This window comes from Dasypus novemcinctus, chromosome 10, assembly GCF_030445035.2.
Source record: "Dasypus novemcinctus isolate mDasNov1 chromosome 10, mDasNov1.1.hap2, whole genome shotgun sequence".
NCBI classification, from domain to species: domain Eukaryota; kingdom Metazoa; phylum Chordata; class Mammalia; order Cingulata; family Dasypodidae; genus Dasypus; species Dasypus novemcinctus.
Genome location: NC_080682.1, coordinates 60,323,937 through 60,343,023, shown reverse-complemented (window position 1 = coordinate 60,343,023; position 19,087 = coordinate 60,323,937). Strand labels below are relative to the sequence as shown.

The following is a 19,087-nucleotide window of genomic DNA, read 5'->3' as shown; positions in this document are numbered from 1 at the left end:
ATCACCATTAAAAATTTTAGAACGATTTCTTTAGTTCAAAAAGGAAAACACCTCACACCTTAGCAGTCCTTCCCCTCACCTGCATAACCACTAATCTAATTTCATCTTTATAAATTGATTTATATTTATATTTTATATAAATGGAATCATATAATATATAGTACTTTATGTCTGATTTCTTTTTTGTCTGATATTAACATCTTGTAGTATTAACATATATTTGTTCAGTTTCAAAGAAAAAAGGTCTTATATATACAATTTTACCCATATTTATATTTCACATGCAGTTTTACTATACTATACAGTCCCATGTTATATTTTTTAGCTTTCCTTTTGGTAACATACAACACTTTTCCTTTAAACCACTTTCATAACCACATAATAGTACTGCTAGTTACAAACATTATATTGGGCTTTCATCTATTCTATTCGTTTCCAAAGATTAGCATGCATCCTTTTAACATTTCTGCACAGGTTAACTCTAAGCTTTCCATTCTCTAACCTCATTCTATTTTCTGGTCATACATATTCAAGTTAGTAAATCCATGAGATTACACAATATATTTAGTTCATAGTAATGTAATCATACAGTATTTTTCCTGTTGTGTCTGGCTTGCTTAATTAACATAATGTCCTCCAGGTTCATCCATGTTGTCATATGCTTCATGACTTCATTTCTTCTTACAAATATATAATATTCCATTGTGTGACTACACCAGAGTTGCATTCATCGGTTGATGGACACATGGTTTTCTCCAACTTTTAGCAATAGCGAATAACACCACTATGAACATTGGTGTGCAGATGTCAGTTTGTCTCACTGCTTGCAGGTCCCATGGCACGTCTGTATTCAACTTAATTAGAAAGTGCCAAACAGTCCTCCACAGTGGCTGTACCATTCTACATTACCACCAACTGTAAATAAGTATCCTATCTCTCAATATCCTCCCCAACACTTGTTCTCTGTCTTTTTAATAGTGGCCATTCTAAATAGGTGTGAAATGATATCTCATTGTAGCTTTAATTTTCATTTCCCTAATCAATAGTGAAGTTGAACGATTTTTTCATGTTTGTTTGTTTGTTTTGCCATTTGTATTTCTTCTTTGGACAAATGTCTATTCAGGTCTTTTACCCATTTTTTAATTAGCTTATTTATCATTTTATTGTTGAGTTGTAGCATCTCTTTGTATATTAAACCCTGATCAGATATGTGATTTCCAAATATTTTCTCCCATTGAGTCAGCTGCCTTTTCACACTTTTGACTACAACCTGTGAGGTATAAAAGTGTTTAATTTTGAGGAGGTCCGTTTATCTATTTCTTCTTTTGTTGCTCATGCTTTGGGTATAAGGTCCAGGAAACCCCTACCACAGTGTCTTTAAGATATTTACCTATATTTTCATCTAGTAGTTTTATGGTCCTGTATTTTATATTTAAGCCTTTGATCCATTTTGAGTTAATTCTTGTCTATGGAGTGAGATAGGGGTCCTTGTTCATCCTTTTGGTTATGAATATCTGTAGCAGTTTGATATAATTGATGAATTCCAAAAAGAAATATTGGATTATGCTTATAATCTGATCTGTACTTGGGCATGATTGAGTTATGATTAGGGTGTTGAGTCCCCACCCCTTGGGGACTCACAGATAAAAGGCATGGCAAAGAACAAAGTTGAGGGTTTCTGATGTTGGAGTTTTGATGTTGGAGTTTGATGCTAAAGATTTAAGCTAGAGCACTGGGAAGTAAGCTCACAGAGGAAAGAGAAGCCAGCCCCAGGAAACAAGGAAACTTGAACCCAGAGAAAAGCAAGCCCCAGGAATGTAGGAACCCAGGAAGCCTGAACCCTCACAGGCATCATCAGCCATCTTGTGCCAAATAGAGTTTGGTGAGGGAAGTAACTTATGCTTTATGGCCTGGTATCTGTAAGCTCCTACCCCAAATAAATACCCTTTATAAAAACCAACCAATTTCTGGTATTTTGCATCAGCACCCCTTTGGCTGACTAATACAGTATCCAATTCTCCCAGCACCATTTGTTGAAGAGACTGTTTTGTCCCATTAACATGACTTTGGTAGATTTGTTGAAAACCCATTGGCTGTAGAGGTAAGGTTTTATTTCTGGACTCTCAATCTTTTCCACTGGTCGACATGTATATCTTTATGCCGTTTCCATGCTGTTTTGAAAATTGCAGCTTTATAATATGTTTCAAGGTCAGGTAATGAAATTCCTCCACATCTCTCTTCTTTAGGATATTCGTAACTATTTGGGTGCACTTTTTCTTCCAGATGAATTTGGTAATTGCCTTTTCTATTTTGGTAAAGTGAGCTATTAGAATTTTGATTGGTATTGCATTGAATCTGTGGATCAGTTTGGGTTGGATGGACAGCTTCATAATAATCATCTTCCAACCCATGAATACAATGTGTTTCAATTTGTTTAGATCTTCGTTGATTTCTTTTAGCATTGTTTTGTAGTTTTCTGCATAGAAGTCCTGTACTTCTTTGGATAAATTGATTTCTAGGTATTTTTCTTGCTGTTGTAAATGGAATTTTCCCCCTGATTTCCTCCTCAGATTGTTTATTACTAGTGTAGAGAAACATTACTGATTTTTGTGTGTTTATCTTGTATCCTTCCACTTCATTGAACTCATTTTTTAGCTCAATTAGCTTTGTCATAGATATTTCAGAATTTTCTAAATATATGATCATGGCATCTGCAATAAGTGAAGAGGTTTACTTCCTCTTTTCCTATTTGGATGCCTTTTTTTTTTTTTTCTTCTTTTTTAATTGCTCTAGCTAGAACTTCTGGCGCAATGATGAATAACAATGATGACAGTGGGCATCCTTGTCTTTTTCCCAATCTTAGAGGGAAAGAAAGCTTCCAACCTTTCCCCATTGAATATGACGTTGGCTGTGGCTTTTTCGTATATACCTTTTATCATATTGAGGAATTGTCCTTCTATTCCTATCTTTCAAATTGTTTTTATCAAGAAAGGATCCCTTTTCTGCATCAATCGAGATGATCAAGTGAGTTTTTTCCTTCAACTTGTTAATGTGGTGTATTATGTTAATTGATTTGCTTATGTTGAGCCATGCTTGCATACCGGGAATAAATCCCACTTGCGCATAATGTATTTGTCTTTTGATATGCTGTTGGATTCTCTTTGCAAGTACTTTGTTTAGAATTTTTGTATCTATGTTTCTTAGATTTGTCTGTAACTTTTTTTTCTTTTAGTGTCTTTATCCAGTTTTGATGTTAGGGTAATGTTGACTTCATAAAATGTGTTCGGTAATTTTCCTTCTTCAATTTTTTGGAAGAATTTAAACAGGATTGGTGTTAATTCTTCTCAAAATGCTTTGTAGAAATCACCTGTGAAGTCATCTGGTCCTGGACTTTTCTTTGTTGGGAGATATTTTATGGCTGATTCAATCTCTTTAAATGTGAGTCATTTGTTAAGTTCTTATATTTCTCATAGCATCAGTGTAGGTTGTACATTCTAGGAATTTGTCCATTTCATCTATGTTGTCTGGTTTATTGGCATACAGTTTCTCATAATATCCTCTTCTGTTCCTTTTTATTGAAATGGGGTCAGTGGTAACTTCACCCCTTTCATTTCATTGTTTCTTTTTGTTTTTTGTTTTTCTTTTTGTTTTTTAGGAGATACCAGCGAATGAACCCAAGACCTCGTACATAAGAAGCAGATGCTCAACCACTGAGCTATATCTGCTCCATGATGAGAATTGTTTTTTTTCATTCATTTGTTTTTAGAGGGTACCAGGGATTAAGCCTGGGATCTCAAATATGAGAATCAGGCAGGAAAATCACTTGAGCAACATCCGCTCCCCTCATTTCTAATTTCATTTATTGGTATCTTCTCTTTTTTTCTTGTATAGTCTAGCTAGGTGTTGTCTCTTTTATTGATCTTGTCAAAAAACCAGCTTTTGATTTGTTGCTTTTTTCTTTTTTTGTTTTTCCTCTCAGTTTCATTTACTTCTGCTCTAATCATTATTATTTCTTTCCTTCTACTTGCTTTGGGAATGGTTTCCTGTTCTTATTCTAGTTTCTCCAGTTATTCAGTTAGAGCTTTGATTTTAGCTCTTTCTAGTTTTTTTAATATAGGCATGTAGGACTATAAATTTCCCTCTCAGGACTGCCTTTGCTGTATTTCATAAGTTTTGGTAAGTTGTGTTCTCATTTATATTTACTAATTTCAATAATAATTCCTTCTTTTATCCACTGATTATTTAGGAGTGTTTTGTTCAGCCTTTACACATTTGTGAATTTACCTCTTTTCCATCTGTTATTGGCTTCCAGTTTTATTCCATTATGTTCTGAGAAGGTACTTTGTATAATTTCAATCTTTTTATATTTATGACCTGTCTTGTGACCTAACATATGGTCTATTCTGGAGAAAGATACTTGAATACTTGAGAAGAATGTATAACCATTTGACTTGGAGTTCTCTATTTGTCTGTTAGTCTAGCTTGTTTATCTTACTGTTCAAATTCTCTTTTGTCTTGTTTGTCTTCTGTCTAGTTGTTCTATCTAATGGTATGAGTGGTGTGTTGAAGTCTCCAATTATTATTGTAGAGATGTCTCTTTCTCTCTTCAGTTTTGCCAGAGTCTGCCTTATATATTTTGGGCACCCTGTTTAGGTACATAGATATTTACAACTTATTTCTTCATAGTGGACTATCCCTTTTATTAACATATAGTGGCCTTCTGTATCTCATCGCTTTTCTACCTTGAAAGTCTCTTTTTTCCAATATTAGTATAGCTACCCCTGCTCTTTTTTGGTTACCATTTGTGTGGAGTATTTTTCCAACCTTTCACTTTTAGCGAGTTTATATGCCTGGGTCTCAGGTGAATCTCTCATAGCCAGCATATGTTGGCTCGTGGGGTTTTTTTTACCTATTCTGTCAGCCTATATCTTTTGATTGGAGAGTTTTTTCTATTCACGTTCAATGATATTACTGTAAATCAGGGGCTCTTAACAAGAGATTTCTGAGCTTGAATTGAAATTTTAAAAAAACATCATTCTGGGAAGTGGACTTGGCCCAGTGTTTAGGGCATCCGTCTACCACATGGGAGGTCTGCGGTTCAAACCCTGGGCCTCCTTGACCTGTGTGGAGCTGGCCCATGCGCAGTCCTGATGTGCACAAGGAGTGCCGTACCATGCAGGGGTGTTCCCTGTGTAGGGGAGCCCCACGCACAAGGAGTGTGCCCCGAAAGGAGGGCTGCCCAGAGCGAAGCAAAGTGCAGCCTGCCCAGGAATGGCACCGCACACACGGAGAGATGACACAACAAAAAGAAACACAGATTCCCGTGCCGCTGACAACAACAGAAGCAGACAAAGAAGAACACACAGCAAATAGACACAGAGAACAGACAACTGTGGGGGGGGAAGGGGAGAGAAAATTTTAAAAAATCAAACTTGTGGGGACGTGTTGGTGGGGGTGTGATATATTTATTAAATATTACGTAGTAGAGTGTGGACTTGATGAAGGGTCTGTGGTTTTCACCTGACTGGTAAAGGGTTCCGTGGTACAAAAAAGGTTAAGAATCCCTGCTTTAAATGTATTATTTATTTAAACCATTTTATTCTTTGGCTTTCATATATCATATCTTATTTTTGTCTTTTTACTCTTTTGTTTGCCCTTTCTGCTGTTCTTCCAAGCCTCTCTTTCCAGTCTTTTTCTTTCAGACTATAAGACTTCCTTTAATATTTCCTACAAAAGTGGATTCTATTTTACCTACTTTCTTAATTTTTGTTTGTTTGTGAATATTTTAAACACACCTTCATATTTGAAGGACAGTTTTGCTGGATAAAGAATTCTAGACTGGCAGTTTTTCTCTTTCAGTATTCTCTCATACCACTGTCTTCTTGCCTTATCATTCTGATGAGAAATCTACATTAAGTCTTACTGGGCAAACTTTGTATGTGATGGTTGCTTCTCCCTTGCTGCTCTCAGAATTTTTTATCTTTGACATTTGATATTCTGAGTAGCATGTGTCTTGGAGTAGGTCTATTCGCATTCATCTAATTAGGGTATGCTGTGCTTCTTGGACATGTAATTTCATTTCTTTCATGAGAGTTGGGAAATATTTAGATATTATTTCCTCAAATACTCTTTCTGCACCTTTCCCTTCTAATCTCTTCCCGAAATTCCCATGACATGTATGTTGTTGCATTTTGTGTTATCATTCAATTTTTTGCATTCTTTTCTCTATTCAATTTCAGCTGTTCTTTCTTCTGTATCACTTATTCTTTTGTCTATGATTTCAAGTCTGCTGTTGTATGCCTCTAATGTGTTTTTTATTGCGCCTATTGTGTTTTTCATTCCCATGAGCTCTGTTACTTTTCTATCCACATTTTCAAATTCTTCTTTGTGCTCACTCAGTTTCTCTTTGATATCCTGTATCTCTTTAGTTATGTGTCTTTCATTTCATTAATTTGATTTTGGAAATTTGTGTACATCTCATTGATTTGTTGTCTCAAATCCTGTGTCTCATCAGGGACTTTGATGAGACCCTTTTCTTGCACCCTTCCCTCTGTTTTCTTAATTTTTTGCTAATATCTAGGCATCTGATTAGTATGGTGAGAATACTCAGATGCTTAATTTCTCTCTCTTTTTTTAGGGATTTAATGGCAGGGGGCTCTGTGTTACCACTGTTCTTTTATTCTTGGTTCAAACTGTTCTTGGTCTTTAGGATTGTCCCTGTTAGTTGCTCAGATCTGGGCCCTGGACCAGTAATGATTGCAGACCTGCTTCCTAGGGCTTAGGGGAGGGAGGCTATAAAGGCCAGAAAATTCTTTCTTTCTTATTCACTTTTTTCTTTTTGGGTGAATTGTATGCTTTATTAATATGCATCAATAAAATTGATTTAAAAAAAAAACATGTTCTTAATGGGCAAAGAGGGCAGGTATGTGTGCTGAAGCTACCTAGCTTCATGGGATCTATAAACCTCTGAAATTGTAAGTATAACAAACATTTTTCTGGAAAAAGAATCTAGAACTTTCATCAAATTCTCAAAAGTTCACATGATCCACGTAAGATTTAGAACCACTGATATAAGCTATCCTCATTCATATCCTGGAATTCCAAAGGGGTTTGGATCTTTGCTTATAAACTATATACATCCCTAATATGTCTCATAAGGTGAGATATTCAGTAGGGGAAGAAGGTATAATATATTCATGCTCATTAAAAGAGCCACAATGTCATTTTTGTACCAGATGATTCTTCCAAAGATGTCTCTTTTCCAAACTGGGTCTAGCTTTTTCTTGACCAGTCTGAAGAAGCCTTAGGACATCTTCCCTTTTCTGGGTAACTTTATCTAATGCATCCATGGAATCTACCACCTCTTCTATCCCCTCTGGACTTGGCATTGGCAATCTGTCTCTTGACTCTGTTCTAGAGTTAGGAGAATGTTTCTTTCTTTCAACAGAACATACCAAAGTTTATGCAAATCTTCATTACTTTTGTTCCTTAATTGCTGACAGGTCCATGAAGCTCCAGATTTCACTTTTTCTTCCCCAATACTTTGGGTCATCAAAAAATTCTTCTAGTCCTTTTCTTGATAACGTGGTATGAAGTAATCTACAATGGTGAAAAGCTGTGGCATTTGGTGTATTCTTAGACAACAAACTAAGAGCAAAAACCTGAAACCTGGACTAGCAGGGGTCTGAGAAATTAGTAATACTCTGGAAACCTTCAGGGAGGATGAGACTACTCAACAAACAACCACCAAAGAGGACATCGCCATTTTTTCATATAATCATTTACTTTAATTTCCTCATGTGTACTTATTTGTTCTGCTCGCATATGGTACTTTTTATCAGCCTTCTCAGTTCAATGCCAGATCAGAGTGTGTTTGCTGTGGCATGGGACAGATCAGTGTGATAGATGATCCTGTTTGGAGACTAGATCCTCGTAATTCAAACTTTCCCAGATGTAGTTTTCCAACATCTGCTAGCAGTCCCCTTCCTCTTCCAAGGTTGGAAATAATTCCACTCCCCTCTATGTCCTCAACAGCCAGTCCCAGTCAGTAGAGAGGGAGACTGAGAGGTCAGATCTCTTTATTCCTTTGCTGGCTCCCAAGGTAAACACTGGCACACAGCTCCCCCACCTCCAACCTGGAAAGCCTCATGGGACAAGCAGACTAAATTTGTGGGTCAAAAACTAAAGGAAGCAGATGTGGCTCAACTGATAGACGTTCTCCTACCATACAGGAGTGTTGAACTCGGTTACCTGCTGGGGTGAGGACGACGGAGCAACACACCACTCAGTAAACGCTCCGGAGACACTGGTTCTAGACACAAGTCTGGTTTATTCAGGAAGTGTTGTAGCTTTTATATGCTGCTAGTAAGCGTGCTTATAGCTAATTGGCTATGCTAATTCAGTGAGGCTGGTAGGCTCGTTTGCCTTTGTTGCTGGGGCATGAGGCAAGTACAGGGGCAGACCCTGATGCTTTCGCCTCAGGCTTCAGCGCCATCTTTAGGGTGTTCCCCAAAGCATGTGCTTGCCAGAGAGTTTTCTCATCCGACAATATGCCGAGCGGTTGCACTAGTTCCATGGGTTGCTCGCCTGACTTAACCTCGTAGGAGGTCCAGGCTTCAGTACCCAGGGCCTCCTGACCCATGTGGTGAGCTGGCCCACGCACAGTGCTGATGTGCGCAAGGAGTGCTGTGCCACACAGGGGTGTTACCTGTGTAGGGGAGCCCCATGCACAAGGAGTGCGCCCTACAAGGAGAGCTGCCTCGTGCGATAAAAGAGAGCTGACGTAGCAAGATAATGCAACAAAAAGAGACACAGATTCCCGGTGCTGCCTGACAAGAATACAAGCAGACACAGAAGGACACACAGCGAATGGACAGAGAGAGCAAATGGGGGGGGAGGGGGGGATGATGGGGAGAGAAATAAAAATAGTAAATCTTTTAACAAAACAAAAAAACTAAGCCTTAGGCTATGTCCCACTGTCTCCCTTTTCTGGGGAGATGGGTCCCTGGTGCCCCCTTTATCTGTAGCCCCTCACCCCAAGGCCTGAGAATTCAAAAGTGTCTATAGGGTGGGTGAGGATGTCAGCAGTTACAGCTGCAGTTTTTAACTCATAGCTTTGCCATCATTATTCTTTTCCTTTGCCTCTCTCTCTCTTCTGGGCTGTTTCCAGCTTTTTCCTGGTTAACTAAACCCTAGAAGATTTTCTCCCAAGCCGTTTCTGCCAGTCCTCTAGCTATTTTTATGGAAGAAAAGAGAGTTCCATGTCTTTCTAGTCTGCCATCTTCCCAAAAGTCTGTGACAGTTTGGTTTTAATAGAGGTCAGAGATATTAGTTAATTTAAAATTAGATGTAGCAGTATTATTTGGTAAGCAATATAGTTTGAATTGTTTAAATGTTTTCTTTCTCTCAATATTAAAAAGTCTGTGACTATATCTGTTATTCACTGATCATAGAACAAATATTAGAAGTCTGAATTCAGTGAATAATCAGTTTTTTGCTATTACTACATTCTAGTACAATCTGGTCTTTCTGAGTGAATAAAATATAAACATATCTCATATACAACCCTTATTTTCCTAGTTCTACCAAAAATTTGACAGCTATAAGAATGAAGTTAAAGAAATCCTCTTCCCTTGATCAAATATAGTATTGAACGTTTTTAGTTTACTCATCTCCAAAGTTGTATTCTTATTCAAAACAAAAGCAATCTATCATTTTATAAATAATTAAACATTATTTTCTGGCTCTCCGGAATTACACCTCACAACTTTATGCATAAACAATATCGTATAAATGACTTATTTTTCCACAGTTTTACATTTTCTAGACAATATAGTGATAATTACTGTGTTTCCTATTAAAATTACTTTTGTTACCCTGTATGTTTTGTCAATACTCTAACTACAAATACTAGAAGAGGTATTTAAAGACATAATCTGAATGTTTTCCCTTCGTTTCTTTGTGGACATTTTATTTGTTCAAAAAATTATCAGGCTATCTGATCACTTTCCAATGCTTACACCTCTAAAGTACTAGTTGAGCCAGAAATTTGCTGTTTGATCCCAGGGTTTATTTTCTCTTCCTACCCCCCACCCCCACCCCCAGCTACTTATGAGAGCTTATTTAAAATTCTGAGTTCTCCCATGGCAGCCACAGTCAGATTTTCTTTGGCAAACTAAAAAGGCTAAAAAAAAACATGCAAAGGCTCAATACTTCTTCCAGTGACCTACATTTGTAGCCAGCTTTTAAAGATGGCATGTGCCTTATTTCTTAGCTAAAAAATGATATGTAAAAGAGAATACATACACTCTCCAACTCTCTATCACTAGCTCTTGAGAACCGTTTCTGCTATAACCTTAAAACACACGTTTGACATATGTATTTGTGTATTAGTCAAAAAAAAAGAGAGGAATTTTGTGTCCAGAAATGTTGCCTAAGTCACATAGCAAAAATGCAACATGCTGGGAAAGAATATTTATTCTTAAGGTGGAATTTATTTGAGATCTGGGAATAATACTGGGCTTAGATTTTAATTTCTACATTGCTGTTTAACCAACTATGAACCTTGTGCAAGTCATTTAGCCTCTCATTAGGATAGAGATAAACTTACCCTCACTAACTCATTCCAGAGTTCAAAATGAAAAATGAGATGCACGGGATTTTGTTTAGCAAATCTTTAATCAACATATACAAGGAGGTATTAATCCATGTCTCAAATTTACTTTCAAAAATTTTATTTTGAACCATGCAAGTGTATGCTTGTGAATTTTAGATAGTTACTGTTATGCTCATAACAAACATTAAAATCTTGAAACCATTATATAGTACTTTGTTATTTGAAAAGATATGCAAAATCAGGATTGGGAATAATAAAAATAGTTTCATTTTTCTTCTGAATACTTTCATTCCTTTTGAGAGGAATAAATGACTTCAAAATGTGTAATTCAGAGCCATTAAAACTAAAGGAAAATACTTTTTCACCAGCTCCCCACATTAATATATTAATCCATTAAAAGCAACAGTATACTATGCTGTGAAAGGAGAAGGCAGCACACCATTAAGGGTTACAAGATTAAACAGACAGGCTGTGAAGTTTATTATAACAAAATGATAACTTACTGTGTGAAAACCCCAAATGAGACAGAGGTGTCCATTCAGGTGGGTTTATTTTTTCAGTGGCCAGTGTTTCTTACCTGAACTTTTTAAGTTTTGTTAATCAGGAACTGACAGGCAGTTGCTTAAAGTGACGTTAATTCACCACATCCATCCTTTCAGATACAGTATATTTATGAAACCAGAGGCCTTTGAAATGTGCTTATCCTTTTTATAAAATGTTCTTCCTACAGTTTGACTGTGTTTATATGTATCTAAAGATTTCAGAAACAGGGTAGATAGTATTAAACTGAAGACTTAAGTTGAAGGTAGAGAATAGCTTACCTTTATTTCTATTTCTTAAAACTGTATATAATATACAGGCTGTTGTAGAATTAAAGAAAACCTGTTTTATGCCTTTACCCAGGTTGTCTATACTTGTCAGTACTCAAAGAACAGAAAGAAAATCACTCTTGTGCTATTAATACCAAACATTCTATAACCGGATTTTGTCCAGGTTCTTGACTGTGCTGCAAAAATGAATTTCAAGAAGACATCGGGTTAGTTAGATCGGTACTATATTAAGGTAGGGAAGGAAGAGAAATGGGAGAAAATAACAGATCATGGGTCCCAGATAGAGAGGAAGGGGATGAAAAGTGATAAAGCAGACTGATTTACAGCCTACAATTTCCCTTTATAGATTATGAATGCCCAGGTTTTACGTACATGGTAATCATGGCAGGGGAAAAATTATGAGAGCAGGGTACAGAGGGCAAGTACAGGCACATGGACCAGCACCAGGGCAGGGACCAGGACAGGGCAAAGGCAAGAGAGAGATTCAGCCTTTGCACTTGGTTTTTGAACCATTCATTATTCTCCCCTTTGCTAATGCCATGGGAGGAGTCCCAGCTGTTTGCTGTTTTGATTGATTACACCACCCATCAATCCTCCAGAAGTGCCCAATGATAGAGTCCTTGGGGAATATCCAGGGCATCTCCTGGCTGTGAGGAAATCTCATTCTGAATGGCAGAATCTTGTGAGTGTCTTCCAGCAGCCATCTTGGGTATATTAATGTCCACATGGACTCTTTGCCAGGTTCCAGACCATTGATTTCCTATCCAGCCTGCTTCAATACCACAGAAAATAATTTTGCATATTTAATAAAAAATAAAGTGATATTCAGTTCCACTTAGTGCCCAGCAATACCCTTGAGATTTTTGCTTGTGACACTTTTCATAAGCTAGGTTTATACAAGAATAATAAACTTATATCAAAGAAACAAAACCAGTCACACATGTGTTCCTGAGCTAGGAATTTACCTGATGTCCTCTTAAATGAAGATAACAATGCTGCACTCAATTGCTACTTGAGGGGTTTTCTTTTGGACAGTATGTTTCTTTGAAACACTTTCAATACTTCTTTTCCAGCAGTTTAAAAATCCTATGACCAGGGAGCAGGTGTGGCTCAAGCAGTTGACGCACATCTCCACATGGGAGGTCCTGGGTTTGGTTTCCAGTTTCTCCTAAAAAAAACAAAAAACAAGCAAAACAAACAATAAAACCAATTCAGGGAAACCAGTACAGCTCAGTGGTTGAGTGACAACTTCAAACATATGTGGCTCCTGATACCTTAAAAAAAAAAAAAAAATCCTATAACAATGATTTAAGAAATAATAGTGATAATAAAGATCATTGTCACTATCTTTGACTTTAAAATAATGGTATTTAGAAATATTAAAGTTATTTCACATTTTTAGAAATTATTTTAGTTTATATTTAGTAGGAACACTTAATATGTGGAAGAATTTTGTACAGAATCCTTTGCCAGCAGAAAAATCCTTACATAACTCGAATAATTATTGTATAAATCAGTTTGCTTACTGCAGAGTTTCTTTTTTTTTTTTCTTTCTCCCCCCCTGCCCCCAATTGTCTGCTCTCTGTGTCCATTCACTGTGTGTTCTTCTGTGACCACTTCTATCCTTATCAGCAGCACCAGGAATCTGTGTTTCTTTTTGTTGTGTCATCTTGTGTCAGCTCTCTGTGTGTGTGGCGCTATTCCTGGGCAGGCTGCACTTTCTTTTGCACTGGGTGGCTCTCCTTATGGGGTGCTCTCCTTGTACGTGGGGCTCCCCTACGAGGGGGACATCCCTGCATGGCAGGGCACTCCTTGCGCGCATCAGCACTGCACGTGGGCCAGCTCCACACTAGTCAAGGAGGCCCGGGATCTGAACCATGGACCTCCCATGTGGTAGGTGGATACCCTATCCACTGGGCCAAGTCTGCTTCCCTGCAGAGTTTCATATATCATATTTTCTTGCAGGTTAATATATACCTTTATACAGTAAACATTAAAGGTAATTATTGCAGCTTCTTAATCAGTGTATTTCCTTTTACAAGAGCCATATTGTTCATCAGTCATGATTCTTTCGATAACTAGGATTATATGTAACACACATATATATATAACATACTTAAAACACATACATTTGAACTACAGAAGTTTTTTAATGGTGGTAGTCACCAAATTAATAGGTCTCTTCAACTTAATTCTGGAATTATTTGTGGGATGTTACCTTATGTAATCCTTCTGATTGTGAGTTTTATAGGCAGTATATCCAGAGCCACCTTGAACATTGACAGCATTCAATAATTGAACTTTATTTTGTAAAATAACCCATCAAAGAAAATCTCCAATTTTTATGGCAAAAAAAGAGTAGATATCAAGTTAATTTTTTCTCTTTTCAAGTAAAAGCATTGAATTTATTATTTTAAGGAAGCTTTCCTCAACGTATTTGTGTGAAGTAAAGTGAATTTTTTTGAGGTAATATGTAATACCGCTTTAACGTTTTGAAATAAAAATTCTGAAATTCTGCATCTTAGTTTCATGTATTTTAAAAAACTGAAAAATTAACATCTGCCAAAGAAATACTTATTCCCAGTTTTGATGTTTTCATCCATGTAAGAAAATAATTGTGAAATCTAATAATATATCAGAATGTCAAGAAGCTCTATGCATTTCGTTTTAAAGCTTTTTTTTTTTTTAAGAAGGTACTGGGGATTGAACCCAGGAGTTTGTACTTGAAAAGCAGGTGCTTAACCACTGAGCTACTCCTGCTCTGCTCTTTAAAGCCTTTTAAGTCAATGCTATCCAGAGGCAGTATTGACAGCTTTTAGCTGCCATTTTGGAAACCTAGAGTATTATTTAAGGCATTACCACATGTATTGATAGGACCTCGATTACGAATCTAAATCTGCCTATACCTCATTTTTCCATCCTCACTACTAGATTGAGGTAGAAGCTCAGGGATTCACTCCATGTCTTAATTGCTTTGGTATCCTTCTATAATTGGTACTCTTAAAAATGTGACTGAGAATATCATAATCTAATATTGTGATTTTCATTTAAATACAGTATTTTTTATTTTTGAAATTAGTGAATCCTTTCCCCCATTTTTGAATACTTCTTATTCAGACTTTCATTGCTTTTTTGTCTTATCCACCTTCTTTATCTTAGTCAAGAAAAAATGAAAGATATTATTCCATTTTTTCAACACATTTCTGGTTTACATGGTAAGGAGAGATGTAATAGAGATTCATGGAAATGCATTGAGAACATTGTTCATACCTGTATTAGTCAGCCAAAGGGGTGCTAATGCACAATACCAGAAATTGGTTAGTTTTTATAAAGGAAAACTGACCAGAAGTTGGTTGGTTTTATTTGGGGTAGGAGCTTACAGTTACCAGGCCATAAAGCATAAGTTACTTCCTTCACCAAAGTCTATTTTCACGTGTTGGAGCAAGATGGCTGCCAACATCTGTGACAGTTCAGACTTCCTGGGTTCATCTGGGCTCAGCTCCTCTGTTTTCTCCACGAGGTCAGCTATAGACTATGAGGCTCTCTGGACTTTGTCTCCCTCCACAAGGTCAGCTATAGACTTATCAGGTGAACGGCTTTGTCTCTCTCCCTGGGGTTTCTGCCATGTCTAAGGAGCCATCCCTATTCCTCTGGGTTCTCCTGGCTCAGGTCCTCTCTTCCCAGAGCTTGCTTCTGTTTCCTCTGCGTGCTGACTTCCTGGGGCTCCAGCTTAGACTTCAGCATCAAACGCCAACATCAAAACACCAGCATCAGAAACCCTCAACTCTGTCCTTTGCCATGCCTTTTATCACCCTAATCACATGGCCTAATCAGAGCCTCAATCATAATCATGCCCAGGTACAGACCAGATTACAAACATAATCCAATATCTGTTTTTGGAATTCATAACCATATCAAACTGCTGCAATACCCCAGTGGTTTCATTTTGCATTTTTCAGGTCTTTGTCAGTGGTGTGGTTGCCAAATTAAAATCATCATTTTTGTCAGTATCTTAACTTGGTAGCTTTATTAAAATAATTTGTATACCAATTTGAAAAACTTTCACCCTTTCTTTTTGCAATATTTTGTGACATTTGTATTCATGGAAAATATTAATTAAACTGCACTGTTATTTTCTGAATCTACCAAATTTAGTTTGAAATATGGATTGAAATACATTAATTCTCTAGTTACTAATCTTAAAATCTCTAAGTTTAAAAGACTTTATAAAGGTTTATTAAATGTACCCATATACCTTCTGTCTTAGTCAGTGCTAATCTCTCCATACATTCTATGAATGCTTTTAATAACTAATTTTTCTGAATGCTTTTAACATCTAAAACCAGCCCTTCCCCATACTTTTAAATATTTAAAATGACAATAATATGGAGAATATTTATAATGTGTGAATACTAAGGTTCGTTGTCTGGAGTACTTTTGTAATCAAAACTATGCTAATCAAACAATAATATCTTTGCATTTATTTCTCTTTTTCAACTTTCAGAAAATAAATATACCCAAAATAACCCCAAAAATCGAAATAGTAACATACTTACTGATACAATATAATATACTTACTGATACATGGATAATGCTTAAGTAATATTCATTATACAGTTACCAAAACCTGCAAGGATCAAAAGATTTTATTTAAGAAGGATTTCTCATGCTGCATGGATTATGTTGCTGCATAATAGCTCAGTAGTACTTCTGCTGAATTGTAAAACGGCTTACAGAGGAGTATGATGCCCATAGTTGGTGTAATGCATTGGTAATTAAGAGGGTGTGAGGTTAAGCTTCATTAACTGCTGAGGGATTGTATGTTGGGTTTTATTATGCCCTAGAGAACATAAAAAGTGAGAAGGGTCAAACTGTTAGAATCGGATTTTGCTTGTGCATCTGCCAAAACAAAGACCACAAAATAATACAGCAGTAAGCATAGAAAGGCATGAATTGAAAAGGGAAGAAATATATTTATATCATCCAATGGTTGAGGATAAATGTTTCAGGTGAAAAAAATTTAAGTATACTTAAACACTGGAATATATTTTGGTAAGGGAAGTTTTTAATAATTTGGTTTCATATAGGATTTTTTAAAAGTAGAATTAGCTGTTGCCATTGTCCAAAGTTAGTGGCAATTTCTTTATTCATGTTAACCTTCTAACTTGTTTCATTTGATTAAAAGAAAGAGGGAAATTTTATTCTTCCCTTTCTATCTCCTGTATAGGACTTATCAAATCTCTTGTTTTTTATTCCTACCTTTGTTACCAAATACATGGAAACTTTAAGTGCCACACTGCAGAAAAGGTCCAATAATCTGATAGTTTATTTTAACAAAGACGAATATAACAACCATACAGGGTGTTCTGTTGATATGCTGAATTAGAATTCAAAGGCTGAGGATTTTCAAAAGTGTGAGGGATGACCAGAATCTGTTATTAACAGATTTAGTAGTTGGCTATTATAGAGTTTTATTCTTAGCACTCCGTTGAAATAAATATTTTGTTAAAACAAATTTTAAAAATTTATTTGATTAGAAACAGACATTGCAACAAATGGCATAGATAGAGCAGTGATCATCTCTGAGAGGGGCTGTGAGTCAAAGCAAGCAAGGTAAGTAATATGGGCATACTTCAAAAATTTCAGGACTTCCAGTTTCATTTGTAGTTCTATGATAATATGTTTGAATACGAACTCTTACATAATATATTTCTGAGTACTAGAAGACAAAAGTAACAGAACATTCATGGCTTTTTTACAAAAATATCATTTCTTAGTGCATCCTTAAAATCTTTCTTTTTCACTTGAGTTCTATATAGTAGTATTGAAACCATTGAGCCACAATTTTTTATATAATAGAATTTTTTTTCAGAGAATTATATAGGAGGATCTGACTTTCTTGCCTTAGTTTCCAATTTCTAACATAGATTGTCTACTTCACAAGACTTGAAAGCCACACTACTGATGATTCTTAAATTGGATGGATTTTTATTTTGTGCTGTTTTTATTCACATTTTTCCCTGAAAAAATGTAAGAATTCTGGAGAAACAAGGTGTTCACATGTTCTGAACTTGTAAATTATTAGTATTATAATATTTATCCACACTATAATGAAATAAAAATTTGGTAAATATTAGAATATTAGAAATACTAGAAACAGATACTGAGGGAATTTTGGCTCAAGAATACCATATTTTTTAAATCAAATCTGATATACCATTGATTATAACATACATCAGTATGCCTACCATTGAGAAAAAACGTTACCAAATAAACTAGGATAGAATGTTATGACAGAATTTTTAATTCTTACTGAATTTTCTTAGATTTATTTATTTTTAAATTACAACACTTATACATATAAAAGAAGACAAAGTAAATTATGTAAGCTACTCATAAAACTTCATATTCAGATTATCACTGTTCTCAATTCCTTCCTGACTCAGGATCATTGACATCCATTTTTTTTCACAATTTGTGTTTTTCACGTGATGCTGTTTTCTCTTTCACTGAGCACACTACTGATGCAACATTTCTTTTAAAATGTTTTTGTGTTGTACCCAGATTTTACTCTAAGACACTGACATACATTCTGCAAGTATTGTTTCAGATGCTTTCTTGGATTTTCTCTGAAAGTGTCAATGGAAGTTTTTTTATACAGCCAGGGTTCATCTTCTTCCTTCAGTGATATATATATAGAGTCTCTTTTTTTATTAGCAAATTGTAGGTTTATAGAAAAATCATGCTGAAAATGCTGTTTGCCTATACCCCACCTCATACGATTTCCACTTCCTGGAAATCCAGTTGTCACCAGTTTTAATTGTCCTTGCTAATCACAATTAATTTTAAAATAATTGCTACTTCAAGTGTACACATGTTTTCTTAAGAATAGTTCTTTTTCCTGTGAAGTTGAGTCAGTATTTCATTTGGAAGCTTTATGCATATGGAAATGTTATCTTGCTTACTTGTGAGATAGTCCACAAGGAAGAAAAATTATTTTTTTAAAATGAACATTCTCTCTACTGTAGGTAGGATACAGTTGATAGCAGATGTTTTTTTGAAGGTTAAAATGTGCTAATCTCTTGGAATTACTAAAATTAAAATAAGGGGAACAATGCAACGATCAAGTTCTTCAAGGGAGTGTTTTCAGTCCTAAACAAAGTGGATTAATTAAGTGCAGTATGTGCAGGAGATTTAAGCAAATTATTTTTAAAAATCTATCAGCCCTATTAAGGTAATATTGATAAAAACTGATTAATATAGTTCTTTGTAATTTATAAAAGATTTTTTCTTAAGAACTCTTTTTCTTTGTATGTGATTGGAGACTTTTTTAACACATTGCAATTTACAATTTTCAGAGATATACATTGTTATTTATAAAAACAATGCAAATGGTACAAAAAATTTCAACAATATAAAAGGAACTAAAATGAAAAATTAAATTCACCCCCACACACACCCAGACATCCCACAATCCACAGTTCCACTTTCCCTTTATGAAATAACCCCCACCATTGATTTGTATTTTATAATTTGTTTTTAGTTCCTCTGATAGTTACTATTATAATCTTAAAAAATTGTTTTCACCTTTTACTTTTAAATCCATCAATTTTATATTGCAATATTCCCTATTATATAAGAT

General features: G+C 35.7%; 1 protein-coding gene and 1 pseudogene across 1 annotated transcript in view; one reads left to right on the top strand and one right to left on the bottom strand.

Annotated features, from left to right (window-relative positions):
• Window positions 1-19,087, top strand: part of ELP4 (elongator acetyltransferase complex subunit 4) — a 287,779-nt gene that overhangs the window by 45,159 nt on the left and 223,533 nt on the right. The gene's annotated exons all lie outside the window — the stretch shown is intronic.
• On the bottom strand, window positions 7,142-7,765 carry LOC139439745 (large ribosomal subunit protein uL29m pseudogene; annotated as a pseudogene).